General features: G+C 42.4%; 1 protein-coding gene across 4 annotated transcripts in view; it reads left to right on the top strand.

The window, feature by feature from the left end:
- Positions 1 to 14,863, top strand: part of ERC1 (ELKS/RAB6-interacting/CAST family member 1) — a 512,141-nt gene that overhangs the window by 319,717 nt on the left and 177,561 nt on the right. The gene's annotated exons all lie outside the window — the stretch shown is intronic.

The raw sequence follows: 14,863 nt of genomic DNA, 5'->3' as shown, positions 1-14,863 counted from the left end.
GCAAGAAAACAGCAGAGCCAACAGGTGTCCCCACTCCTGGTGTTTTCTGCAGGGAGGGGAGCTCGGGCCTGGGTTTTCTGAATGCCATGGACAGGAACACCCTGATGGACATATACACAGCTTTCCTAGCATAGGCATCAAGTGGCAGCTAGGTTTCTGATTGTGCTGCTCCAGCTGCTGAGCCAGGAGCACAGAGTGCAAGGTTGAAGCCACAGCAGGTGTCTTTAGAAGAAGGGAAACACCATGGAGAGAGGATGCCAGGACTGTGTGAGGGGCTTCTCCAGGCACTGGGGTTTCTGGACCTTTGTGGGAATGAGGAAGCTGGAAGGAGGTCCAGAGACTCCCCTCAGGGCCCAGTTGTTTAGGAGAAAACTGGAAGGCAGAATGGCCATAAGAACAGTCTGTCCAGATCAGACGTCATCCTGAACATAGGCTTTGCAACAGATGGCAGAGGCCACTTGGGAGGGTGCCTTATCAATGCAGCACCTATGACAGGAGCTTTAAATGCTATTGAGATATGGTAAAACATCAGAGCATCTATTCTAGGGAGAAACCCAATGCATGGAGTGACTGTGAGAAAGCCTTCATCCACAGTTCACATGTCAGGCACCAGTGAATTCACAATGGGGAGAAACTGTACATTTGTAAGGATGTGGGAGAGCATTCAGCCAGAGCTTCAACCTTATTAGACATCAGAGAGTTCACAATGGAGAAAAACCTTAATGTTCTGAGTGTGGCAAGACCTTCAGTCAGAGGTCAGATGCAATTAAGCACCAGAGAATCCACACTGGAGAGAGACTATTAATGTAGGAAATGCGGGAAAACCTTCATCCACAGTTCAAATGTGGCTTAGCACCAGAGAATTCACCATGGAGAAAATCCTTATGAACGTGGGAAAGCCTTCAGCCAGAGCTCCAAACTCATTTAGCACCAGAGGGTCCACATAGGGAAGAAGCTGTACATGTGCCAGGAATGCAGATGCACAGTTAGCAGCAGCTCTTTCCTCAGGAAGCAGTGAGCACAACACCAATGTATCCACACCAGGGAGAAGCCCTACGAGTGCAATGACTACAGCTTGCCTTCAGGGCCCTGTCAGGCTTCTTCCCACACCAGAGGATCCACTTGGAAGAGAAGCCTTCTGCTGCACCAAGAGCAGGCAGGCCTTCCACCTGAGCTTCCATCTTATTCAGCACCAGAGGATTCAAAGCAGAGCGAACCTGGGATGGGGGGAATGTGGAACAAAAAAATGTGTAAACAAGGGTCACAGGGATGGGTACAACACTCATTAAGTTTCTGCCCACACCTAGAGGTTACATACTTTATTTCACATGCAGTAAGAAAGATAATAAAGCTGTCTTGGTGGTTTAAATTCTTAGAAAAGAAAATCTGTCCTTTTATGTTTTTACATTTATTACTTTACATTTTTTCAAGACTGTTTGTTATTGTTCATGTCTATTTAATATGGGTCCCTCTTTACAAAGGAGGAAACTGAAGGGGGAACACATTGTAAACTTCAAAAGGAGTCATAGCCCTTAATGACAGGAAGAATCTTCGTGTTTTAGTTTGAAAACTTAGTCAACTATGGCCCAACTAAAAAACCTGAAAATCCTTTCATTTCTAGGAGAACTACTGATTGATCCTATCTAATAAAAGAGTAATATGCAAATTGACCATCACTCCAACATACAAGATGGCCGCCCCCATGTGGTCAAAGATGGCTGCCCCATGTGGACACTAGATGGCCGGCAGGGGAGGGCAGTTGTGGGTGATCAGGCCAGCAGGGGAGGGCAGTTGGCAGCGACCAGGCCAACAGGGGAGGGCAGTTGGGGGCGACCCGATGTTCGGGGGAGGACAGTTTGGGGTGACCAGGCCAGCAGGGAATGGCAGTTAGGGGCAATCGGGTTGGCAGGGGAGCAGTTAGGCATCGATCAGGTTGGCAGGGGAGTGGTCAGGGCGTGATCAGGCTGCCAGGCAGAAGCAGTTAGGGGCAATCAGGCAAGCAGGCAGGCGAGCAGTTGGGAGCCAGCAGTCCTGGTTTCTGAGAGGGCAGTCGAACATCCATCGAGGGGTCCCAGATTGGAGAGGGTTCAGGCTGGGCTGAGGGACACACACACACACACACACACACACACACACACACACACCTGTGCACGAATTTCGTGCACCAGGCCTTTAGTTGACTATAATAGAATAAGTAGATATTATTAATCAGTTACTATAGTGTATAGAATACAGAATGTATTGTGACATTTGCTTATTTACTAGATAAATGGTTTTGAGTTTTTTTTGTTGTTTGTTTTTTGCTTATTTTTAGACTTTGGGTCAAGGTCATTTGAAGATGGTATTTTGTAGTCCAGTGTTTAAATAGTAATAGAGTTGAGGCAAATGCAATTTCTCATCTTTATTCATCTTTCTCAAGACTCACTCTTGGAAGTTTTTAAATGTATGTCTTCAAATATATCATCAAAATACTAAAATATAAGTTAGTACTAGGTACTTTTTCAAAGTGCACTTAACTTATCAGTCAATTTAAAATGCACCCAAAGCATAATTAACACTTTGAAGAGGGAAATTGAGATGATGTCATAATTTCTTTTTTTTTCTTTTTTTAATAAATCTTTATTCAGATTATTACAATTGTTTCTCCTTTTTCCCCCATAGCTCCCCTCCACCCGGTTCCCACCCCACCTTCTGCCCTTACCTCCCCCACACTGTCCTCATCCATAGGTGTATGATTTTTGTCCAGTCTCTTCCTGAACCCTCCATACCCCTTTCCCCCTGAGAATTATCAGTCCACTCCCTTTCTATGCCCCTGATTCTATTATATTCACCAGATTATTCTGTTCCTCAGGTTTTTAATTCACTTGATTTTTAGGTTCACTTGTTGATAGATATGTATTGGTTGTTCATAATTTTTATCTTTACTTTTTTCTTCTTCCTCTTCTTTAAGAATACCTTTCAGCATTTCATATAATACTGGTTTGGTGGTGATGAACTCCTTCAGCTTTTTCTTATCTGTGAAGCTCTTTATCTGCCCTTCAATTCTGAATGATAGCTTTGCTGGGTAGAGTAATCTTGGTTGTAGGTTCTTGCTATTCATCACATTGAAAATTTCTTGCCACTCCCGTCTGGCCTGCATAGTTTCTGGTGAGAAATCAGCTGACAGTCGTATGGGTGCTCCCTTGTAGGTAATTAACTGTTTTTCTCTTGCTGCTTTTAATATTCTCTCTTTGTCTTTTGCTCTTGGCATTTTAATTATGATGTGTCTTGGTGTGGTCCTCTTTGGATTCCTTTTGTTTGGGGTTCTGTGCGCTTCCTGGACTTGTAAGTCTATTTCTTTTACCAGGTGGGGGAAGTTTTCGGTCATTATTTCTTCAAATAGGTTTTCAGTATCTTGCTCTCTCTCTTCTTCTGGCACCCCCATAATTCTGATGTTGGTACGCTTGAAGTTGTCCCAGAGTCTTCTTACACTATCTTCAACTTTTTGGATTTTTTTTTGCTTTTTGCTTTTTCGGTTGAGTGTTTTTTGCTTCTTTGTATTTCAAATCTTTGACTTGATTCTTGTGTTCCTCTAGTCTGTTTTTGGGTCTCTGTATAATATTTTTTATTTCAGTCAGTGTATGTTTAATTTCTAGTTGGTCCTTTTTCATATCTTCGAGGGTCTCGTTATATTTATCGGCCTTTTATAGGATTATCTTGAAAAGCCTTATAACCGTGGTTTTGAATTCTATATCCAGTCGTTTGTTTTCCTCCATTTCTTTCGTTTGTGATCTGTTTCTTTGATGCCGCATTTTCACTGCTTCCCTGAGTTGGTAGGGTAGATTTGTGTGCTAGGTTTCCTATATGGCCCAGTGAGTCGGCCTCCCCAGTTAACCTGAGGTGGACACTCTTGATGCACCCCTTTGTGGACTGTGTGTACAGCCTTGTTGTAATTAAGTCTTGATTGTTGTTGGTATCACTGGGGGGAATTGACCTCCAGGCCAGTTGGCTGTAAGGATCAGCTGTGGCTATGCTGGGAGAAGTTCGGTGCTGGAGACAGCCTTATAGGATTAGACTTGCCAAATTGCAATAGCCTCTGTGCTCAGCTTGGATGGGGTGGAGTCTCAGGGAGGAGCAGACAGTCTTGGCTTCCTGTCAGCCTTGCCCTGCGCGCACGCGCACGCCTTCAGACCTCTGCCTTCCCCGGCTCCCAAGTCTCCACCCGAGAGTCCAGATTCCCCCCACAAGAGCATGGGTCCCCAGGGGCTCGCCTGGAACTGGGGTTCAGTGCAGTCAGAACTGGGGCTCAGTGCAGTCAGGAGCCTCTGACTCCCTTCCACTAGGGAAAGCCTATGGCAACCTCCGCAGCCTTTGTGCGCACTGGCATGTGCGCGCCTTCAGACCTCTGCCTTCCCCGGCTCCCGAGTCTCCACCCGAGAGTCCAGATTCCCCCCGTAAGAGCGTGTGTCCCCAGGGGCTCGCCCGGAACTGGGGTTCAGTGCAGTCAGAACTGGGGTTCAGTGCGGTCGGGGGCTTCCTTCCCCCTTCCACCAGAGAAAGTCAGCCAGGCTCTCAGCCGCCCTTCCTCTCTGCGCACACAAAGACCCTTTGCAGTACCTCCAATTCTCTGTGAGCTTTTCTCTTTCCTTCTAGTTGTAGAATTTTCACTCAGCCAGCTTTCCTATGGTTCTGGATGGTGTCCGTTCTGTCTTTTAGTTGTAGTTTTGAAATTGTTGTGCGAGGCAGCAGTTTAGGTGCTTACCTATGCCGCCATCTTGGTTTCTCTGTTATAATTTCTATGTAAAGAAATTCTGTGAAACTCAGATGTCTATTTTGATGGTCTTTAAAATGTATTTCCTACAAAATACTAAATAAAATTTGCAATTGGCCTCAATTTTCACATTAGCAACAAAAAGTATTCTTTTTGCTGCCAGGTGAAGAATTTAAGCTTATCGAGAAGTAAACACTTTTCTAAGTGCCACTTTCTCATACACCCCTCCAACTGGTTGACTCTCTAGAGTATGATTCATTTTACAGCATGTTGGCTGCAGTGCTTATTTACACTGCCTGGCAGGCTACAAAGATTTGTGGTATTTCCTAGTGAGAAACAACTCATGACCATGTAAATGATCTGCCACGGCTTCTTCTGTTCTACTAAGACACAGACGCACAAGTGAGCCAGGGAGGTCATTAAGAAGGAACATGTCTCATCTCTTGTTTTCAGCAGTTTTAGTATATATTAACTAAAGAACTTTTGTTACTTAATTCTTTTTAGAAAATTTGTTGGAGAATATGGTCAATGATGAAGAATCAGCTTAAGGAATAAAATGTATAATGTCTTACAACACAATATGACAAGATTTCCTACTCAGGATGAAAAAAAGACTTGTGTCCCTTGAGATATATGAGAGATCACATTGTCTTCAAAATGTAGTTTGTACTTACTGAGAATTTCCATACTCATTTCTTTCCTCTCTTTTTGATTAACTGGAAAGCTTTGAGCTTTTTTTATGTTTATGATTTAATTATTGTAATTTACCTTGGCCTCCAATCTTCATGCTCACATTTTTTTAAAGAATTTTCTTTTAAGTCCAGTTGCTCTTTTTTAAAAATACATTTTTATTGATTTCAGAAAGAAAGGGAGAGGGAGAGAGAGATAGAAACATCAATGATGAGAGAGAATCATTGATTGGCTGCCTCCTGTACGCCCCACATTGGTGATCAAACCTGCAATTGGGCATATGCCCTGACCAGGAATTGAACCAGTGATCTCGTGGTTCCACACCCAGCTGGGCATCCATGCTCACATTTTTGAACACCTTGGGTTGTGTACAGTCCATTCATTTTAATGATTTGGGAAGGCTTGAAGAGGCTAATGCGTTAGACTCCTTTTTTTCTCTTGGCCTGTTTCTTAATGTAAAGGAATGTAGTAAAAGCACTGCAACTTTTTGTATGTATTGTTGGCCGCAAAACATAACAATTAATCAAGTAGGTCTTTATTGAATAAAAGTAAATTTGCCTCATTTGGCATCAGAGCATTGACATCAGTTCTATGGTCATAATAGAGTCACAACAATTCTTTTTTTCCGGGGTATCTACAAGAGGAAGCTGGCCTGTGGCATGGAGGCTTCAGTAAGTCCAAAGTGAGATTGATTAGGATTAGTATTTTTTTGTCTAGCTAAAACTGTTTGGCATCTTGGCTTAAAAATACACTGAGTGGCCAGATTATTATGATCTCTGAACGCATAATAATCTGGCCACTCAGTGTATATCCTATATAATAAAAGGCTAATATGCAAATTGTCCCCTTGACCAGGAGTTCGACCAGCATGCAGGCCAGCCAACCGCCAGTGTCCCCTCCCCCTGGCCAGGCTGGCCAGACCCCACCCATGCACAAATTCATGCACCGGGCCTCTAATATATATATATATATACTGAGTGGCCAGATTATTATGCTTTCAGAGATCATAATAATCTGGACACTCAGTGTAGTTCTTTTTGATAACTAGAAATGTGGTTTAGTGTTTTTTCTTTTTCTTTTTTGAGCAATCTAAGCATTTTATTCAAATTTCTGCCATCATAAAAGATAGCTTCGTGTTATACTTAGAGCTTTATGTAAAAGTCCTTAGGAGTTCAGCAAACACATAACCTTTACAACTGGTTCTATTTCCAGTTTCCTTAAATAAGAGTATGGAGCTATGGCTAATCCTGGTTTAAAGTACAGATAATATGTACACAAATCACAATGATTGCAGTGTAGGCCTTCAAGCCCAGAGAACACCCTTGCAACTTTGTCCCCAGGATCACTCTTACTCATGCTCCTTATTGAGTTATCGAGAGGTCACAGTCCCTTGATTTTTTGATTTTTTAAAATTTTTATTTATTTATTTATTTTAAATTTTATTTTATTGTTTAAAGTATTACAAATAGTAGTACATATATCTCCTTTTTTCCCCCATTGACCTTTCCCCAGCCTCCCATACCCCCTAGCACATGTCCTCATCCCACACCCCCAGTGTCTTGTGTCCATCGGCTGTGCTTATATGCATGCATACAAGTCCTTCAGTTGATCTCTTCCCCCCCTCCCCAAAACTCCCCAGCCTTCCTGCTGTAATTTGATAGTCTGTTCAATGCCTCTATATCTATCTTTTTATTCATCAGGTTATAATGTTCTTCATTATCCATAAATGAGTGAGATCATCTGGTATTTTTCTTTCATTGCCTGGCTTATTTCACTTAGCGTAATGCTCTCCAGTTCCATCCATGCTGCTGCAAATGGTGAGAATTCCTTCTTTTTTATAGCAGCGTAGTATTCCATTGTGTAGATGTACCATAGTTTCCTAATCCACTCATCTGCTGATGGGCACTTAGGCTGTTTCCAAATCTTACCTTTGTAAATTGTGCTGCTATGAACATAGGGGTGCATATATCCTTTCTGATCGGTGTTTCTAGTTTCTTGGGATATATTCCTAGAAGTGGGATCACTGGATCAAATGGGAGTTCCATTTTTAGTTTTTTGAGGAAACTCCGTACTGTTCTCCACAGTGGCTGCAACAGTCTGCATTCCCACCAGCAGTGCACGAGGGTTCCTTTTTCTCCACGTCCTTGCCAGCACTTGTCATTTGTTGATTTGTTGATGATAGCCATTCTGACAGGTGTGAGATGGTACCGCATTGTTTTGATTTGCATCTCTCGGATAATTGATGACTTTGAACATGTTTTCATATGTCTCTTGGCCTTCCTTCTGTCTTCTTTTGAAAGTATCTATGTAGGTCCATTGCCCATTTTTTGATTGAATCGTTTATCTTCCTTTTGTTAAGTTGTATAAGTTCCCTGTAAATGTTGGAGATTAAACCTTTATCGGTGATAACATTTGCAAATATGCTCTCTCATACAGTGGGCTTTCTTGTTTTGTTAATGGTTTCTTTTGCTGTGCAAAAGATTTTTATTTTGATGTAGACCCATTGTTTATTTTCTCCTTAGTTTCCATTGCCCTAGGAGTGGTATCGGTGAAGAAATTGCTATGGCATATGTCTGAGATTTCGCTGCCTATGGATTCCTCTAGTATTTTTATGGTTTCCTGTCTTATGTTTAAGTCCTTTATTCATTTTGAGTTTATTTTTGGGTGTGGTGTAAGTTGGTGGTCTAGTTTCATTTTTTTTGCATGTATCTGTCCAATTTTCCCAACACCATTTATTGAAGAGACTGTCTTGACTCCACTGTATGTTCCTGCCTCCTTTGTCAAATATTAATTGAGCATAGTGGTTTGAGTTGATTTCTGGGTTCTCTATTCTATTCCATTGGTCTATATGTCTGTTCTTGTGCCAGTTCCAGGCAGTTTTGAGAATGGTGGCTTTGTAATACAGTTTGAAATCTGGTATTGAGATCCCACCTACTTTGTTCTTCTTTCTCAGGATTGCTGTGGTTATTCGGGGTCTTTTTTTATTCCAGATGAATTTTTGAAGAGTTCTTTCTAGGTCTGTGAAGTATGCTGTTGGTGTTTTAATAGGGAATGTATTGAATCTATAGATTGCTTTGGGTAGTATGGACATTTTAATGATGTTGATTCTACCAATCCATGAACATGGTATGTTCTTCCATCTGTTTATGTCTTCCTCTATCTCTTTTTCCAGTGTCCTGTGGTTTTCCACGTATAAGTCTTTTACCTTCTTAGTTAAGTTTATTCCTAGGTATCTTAATTTTTTTGGTGCGATGGTAAATAGGATTGCTTTTTTAGCCTCTCTTTCTGTAAGTTCACTATTGGTGTACAGAAATGCCATAGATTTCTTGGCATTAATTTTGTATCCTGCTACATTGCTGAATTCATTTATTAAGTCTAATAATTTTTTGATGGATTCTTTAGGGTTTTTTATGTACAATATCATGTCATCTGCGAATAAGGACAGTTTTACTTCTTCTTTTCCAATTTGGATGCCTTTTATTTCTTCTTCTTGTCTAATCGCAATGGCTAATACTTCCAGTAATATGTCGAACAGGAGTGATGAGAGTGGGCATCCCTGTCTTGTTCCTGTTCTTAGGGGAAATGGTTTTAGTTTTTGCCCATTGAGTATGATGTTGGCTGTAGGTTTGTCATATATGGCTTTTATTATGTTGAGGTATGATCCTTCTATTCCCACCTTGCTGAGAGTTTTTATCAAGAAAGGGTGTTGGATTTTGTCAAATGCTTTTTCTGCATCAATTGATATGACTATGTGATTTTTATCTCTCAATTTGTTTATGTGATGTATCACATTTATTGATTTGCGGATATTTTACCATCCTTGCATCCCCAGGATAAATACATCCTACTTGGTCATGGTGTATGATCTTTATGGTGTACTGCTGGATCGGATTTGCTAGAATTTTGTTGAGGATTTTGTCATCTGTGTTCATGAGGGATATTGGCCTGTAATTCTCTTTCATTGTGTTTTTACAGAAGACCCTTTAGCATTTCTTGCATTGCTGGTTTGGTGACTCCTGTATTTGTTTTGGTATTAGGGTGATGCTGGCTTCATAGAATGAGCTTGGAAGTGTTCCTTCCTCTTGAATTTTTTGGAATAGTCTGAGGAGGATAGGTTTTAGTTCTTCCTTGAGTGTTTCGTAAAACTCTCCTGTGAAGCCCTCTGGCCCCGGGCTTTTGTTTCCTGGAAGCTTTTTGATGACTGCTTCAATTTCTTCCATAGTTATTGGCCTGTTGAGATTTTTAGATTCTTCCTGATTGAGTTTTGGAAGGTTATATTTTTCTAGGAATATGTCCATTTCCTCCAGGTTGTCCAGTTTGTTGGAATAGAGTTGTTCATAGTATTTTTTAACAATCCTTTGTATTTCTGTGGGGTCTGTTGTTATTTCTCCTCTTTCATTTCTGATTTTGTTTATTTGGGTCCTCTCTCTTTTTGCTTCTTGGTGAGCTTGGCTAGAGGTTCATCAGTATTGTTTATTCTTTCAAAGAACCAGCTCTTGGTTTTGTTGATCTTTTGTATTTTTTTTTTTTTTTCGTCTCAATGTCATTTATCTCTGCTCTGATCTTTATTATTTCCTTCCTTCTGCTTACACTGGGCTTTTCTTGTTGCTCTCTTTCTCTTTGAGTTGTAGGGTTAGGTAATTTATTACCATTGTTTCTTGTTTTTTGCAGTATGCTTGTAGAGCTATGAACTTCCCTCTCAAGACTGCTTTTGCTGTGTCCCATAGATTTTGGATTGTAGTGTTTTCATTGTCATTTGTTGCCATGATGTTTTTTATTTCTTCCTTGATCTCTCTGGTAACCCAATCATTGTTTAATAGCATGCTGTTTAGTCTCCATGTGTTTGATTTCTTTGGGTTGTTTTTATTGTAGTTGATTTCCAGTTTTATGCCATTGTGATCTGAGAAGATGCTTGATATGATTTCTATCTTCTTAAATTTGAAGAGACTTTGCCGGTGACCCAATATATGGTCTATCTTTGAAAATGACCCATGTGCACTTGAGAAGAATGTATATTCTGTGGCTTTGGGGTGAAATGTTCTGTAAATGACAATTAATTCCATCTGAGTCATTTAGGATTGATGTTTCTTTGCTGATTTTTTGTTTAGAGGATTTGTCCAATGGTGATAGTGGGGTATTCAAGTACCCTAGTATGATTGTATTGCTATCTCTCTCTCCCTTGATATCCTCCAGAAGTTTTTTTATGAATTTGGGTGCTCTTGTATTGGGTGGATATATGTTTACCAGAGTTATTTCTTCTTGTTGGATTGCTCCCTTTAGTGTTATGAAGTGGCCTTCCTTATCTCTTGTTGTTATGTCCTTCACTTTGAGACCTAATTTGTCAGATATAAGTATCGCTACCCCAGCTTTTTTTTTTCAGTTCCATTCGCCTGAAAAACCTTTTTCATCCCTTCACCATCAATTTGTGTGCATCTTTTTTTCTGAGGTGGGTTTCCTGTAGACAGCAGATATATGGGTCATGTTTTCTTATCCACTCAGTTACCCTATGTCTTTTGATTGGAGCATTTAATCCATTTACATTTAAAGTTATTATTGATAGGTACTTGTTTGTCGCCATTTTTATTCTTTACCTCTGTGTTCCTTCTCCGCTTCCTATTTCTTCTTTTTATAGAAGACCCTTTAACATTTCTTGCATTGCTGGTTTGGTGGTAATAAGGACTCCCTTAGTCCTTTTTTGTCTGTGAAGCTCCTGATTTCACCCTCAATTTTGATTGATAGCCTTGCTGGGTACAGTATTCTTCATTCAGACCCTTCCTTTGTATGACTTTGTATATTTCATTCCATTCCCTTCTGGCCTGATGTGTTTCTGTTGAGAAATCAGTCCCTAGTCGGATGGGGGAATCCTTTGTAGGTAATCTTCTGTCTCTCTCTCTCTGGCCACTTTTAAGATTCTTACTTTGTCGTTGGTGTTTGCCAATTTAATTATAATGTGCCTTGGCGTCGGTGTTTTGGGGTTCATTTTGTTTGGGACTCTGTCAGCTTCTTGGATTTGTGTGAGTTTTTTCTTCCCTATATCAGGGAAGTTTTCTGTCATTATTTCTTCAAACATGTTTTCTATTCCTTGCTCAGTTTCCTCTTCTTCTGGCACCTTTATTATGCGAATGTTCTTTCGTTTCATGTTATCCCAACATTCCCTTAGGCTCTCCTCCTGTTTTTTAATGTTTTTTTCTAGATGCTGCTCTGCTTGGGTATTTTTTCCTACCTTGTCTTCTAGCTCACTGATGTGGTACTCTGCTTCTTCTACTCTATTGTTGATGCTTTCTATTGAGTTCTTTATAGTAACGATGTCATTTTTCATTTCTTCTTGGTTCTTCTTCGTTTCTTCTTTGTTCTTACACATATTGTTGAATTTGTCTTCCATATTTTTCAGTCACCTTATGACCATTTCTCTGAATTCTTTCTCTGACAGGTTGCTTGTCTCCATTTTGTTTACTTCCTTTTCTGGTGATGCCGCCTTTTCTTTCATATGCGGGCTGTTTCTTTGTCTCCCCATGATCTCTCTTCTCTGGATGTCTGGTTATGTAGTTCTCTCTCTCCTTTCCTTAGGCGTAATCTGACCTTTCCTTGAGAAGGTGCAGAGCTCCTCCAAGCAGCGTATTCATTCTGCCTGAGATCCGGTGTTCTGGGTTTGCAGTTGGTCCCTGGGTGTTCTGTTTGCAGAGTCACGGGATGTATAGGCTTCCGATAACAGCCACTCTCCCCTTCAAGATGGCACGATCTCCGTGGTAGAGCCCGTTGCTCCGGGAGAGATTTCAGCAGCAGTGTAGGCTGTCCAGTCAGGGGAGCCCAGTCCGGCAGTCCCCAATAGTTCCGTGGAGTATAGCTGACCTTCACCCACAAATATACACTACCCATACATCCACACACTCCCCTTTCGTTCTCTCACACAGTATCTTGCATTCTGCCTTCCGTTCGGCAGCCATCTTCCCTATCCTGATTTTTTTTTATTTTAGACACCAAAGGGCTTCTCTTGATTTATGATGTTTAAAGGCTGGGAGAAGGATTAGAGAGAAATTTGACAATGGGAACATTATTTTCTTAAGTGGTTAAATAAAGTCAGAGAAATACAAAGGACAAAGGAGAAAAGAGAATGGGATGCACTTAAATTTATTCTATAGTTCTGTCACCATAATAATTCACTCAGAAGGGATGCCTTTGGAATTTAGTATTTAGTAATAAAAAGAACAGGCCTGGGGCATGTACATGCCAGCACTGAGAAAGTGGTGGATTGAGACCTATTGTATTTTTAAGTGATTAAGGGCTGTCCAGGTGTCCTGGTTGAAAAGCTGCTTCTCAAGCCAGGAAATTGTATCTTGTTCTGAGGTTTACTGTAATACAGTACACAGTCCTAGGGGATGGTATTGCTGGCTGCATGAATCACTTTACAAGCTGCTGTCCTGACCCAAGCCCCATGATTTATTTATGCCATACCATAGTAGGAATGACAAATATGTAAGCCACACATGGTTTCTAGGATGGAATAGTTCTTCACCTGGGGAATTGCTATAAATCCATAGAGTGAGATAGGGCAGAGCAAACTGCAGCTTATGTCATGTCCAAGAGATCTCTTCCTATTTTATAGGGAATGTGCAGTTCTAGAGCTCATTTACCAAGTTCAGCATCTTCCTTGGAATGAAATGTATCCTTGGATGTTTTGTGTGCTGTGTTTTAGCCTACGCAGTCTTTGATTCTTGCTTACAAATCTAAAAAATAGCTCCAAAATGTTGTCTAGTTCTGTTGTCCCTAATATTGTCTCTTGTATTATACCTATAAAGTAGAATTGACTTGAATATTTTAAATATATTTTATTTATTTTAGAGAGAGGAAGGGAGAGGGATAGATAGATAGAAACATCAATCAGCTGTCTCCTGCACACTCCCCCTCTCCCCCCAGGGATTGAGCCCACAACCCTGGCATGTGCCCTGACCGGGAATTGAACTGTAACCTCCTGCTTCATGGGTTGATGCCCAACCACTGAGCAACACCGACAGACCTTGACTTGAATATTTTAAATGGTTACCCATAAGTTTTTCAGGCAGGTTTCTCTTCTCAATCTCTCTCTCTCTCTCTCTCTCTCTCTCTCTCTCTCTCTCTCTCTCTCTCTCTCTCTCTCGTTTGGAAAATACAGCTTTGGACTGCTAAGCCAATGATCAGTTATCCCATATTTCAATAATATCAGAATTCTGTCTAGCATTTGGAACTTGATTCCCTAGCATTAAAAGATTCTTTTAGATTTGCACTTAGTATTTATATGGGTATCCAAATATTGAGCCAAAATGGACAGCATAATTAATCTTTTATTTTTTCTTTCTACCCCATCCCTTTTGGCAACCATCAGCTTGTTCTCTATATCGTTGGGTCTGTTTCTGTTATGTTTATTCACCTGTTTTTTAGATTCCACATATAAATGAGATCCTATGGTATTTGTCTTTGTCTAACTTATTTCACTTACTATAATACCCTCCAGGTCCATTTATTGGCAAGATTTTGTGCTAATGCCCTGGCCGTTTTGTTTCAGTGGATACAGCGTCGGCCTGTGGACTGAAGGGTCCCAGGTTCAGTTCCGGCCAAGGGCACATGCCCAGGTTGCGGGCTTGATCCCCAGTAGGGGGTTTGCAGGAGGCAGCAGATAGATGATTCTCTCCAGCCACATGCACCTCAAAATCGCATGAGACCCAGACCCGGCCACCCCCCCATTGGGCTAGATCCAGACCCGGCCAGTCCCACCCTTATCAAGCCCTGCTGGGCAGGGGGCATAGTTTCTGGTCCCCTGGCCTGGTGCCAGGACGGGGGGCGTGGCCTCAGGTCCCCCAGCCCAGACCAGGGCGGGGGGGTGGTCCTCCGTCAAGCCCCGCCAGGTGGGGGACATAGCCTAAGATCCCCTGTCAAGCCCCACTTGGTGTGGGGCATGGCCTGAGGTCCCCCATCAAGCCCCGCCAGGCGGGGGGGGTGCAGCCTCAGGTCCTCTGGCCCAGCACCAGGAGGGGGGCGCAGCCACAGGTCCCCCATCAAGCCCCACTGGGCATGGGCGCAGCCTGAGTTCCCCTGACCCAGCACTAGGGGTGCATCTTGAGATCCCCGTCAAGCCCTGCTGGGTGGGGGGCACAGCCTGAAGTCCCCTGTCAAGCCCAGCCAGGCAGGGGGGTGCAGCCTCAGGTCCCCTGGCCCGGTGCTGGGGTGGGGGGCCTGGCCTGAGGTGCCCTGTCAAGCCCTGCCGGGCGGGGGTTGTGGTCTGAGGTCCCCCAGCCTGGTGCTGGGGTGGGGGGTGCTGCCTGAAGTCCCCTGTCAAGCCCCACCTGGTGGGGGGAGCAGCCTGACATCCCCTAGCCTAGCACCAGGACGGGAAGCACACCTTGAGCCCCGTCAAGCCCCGCCGGGTGGGGGGGCGTGGCCTCAGGTCCT

This window comes from Plecotus auritus, assembly GCF_963455305.1.
Source record: "Plecotus auritus genome assembly, chromosome: 3".
NCBI lineage: Eukaryota > Metazoa > Chordata > Mammalia > Chiroptera > Vespertilionidae > Plecotus > Plecotus auritus.
Note: the sequence above shows the minus strand (reverse complement) of the source record. Positions and strands in the feature narration are given on the sequence as shown.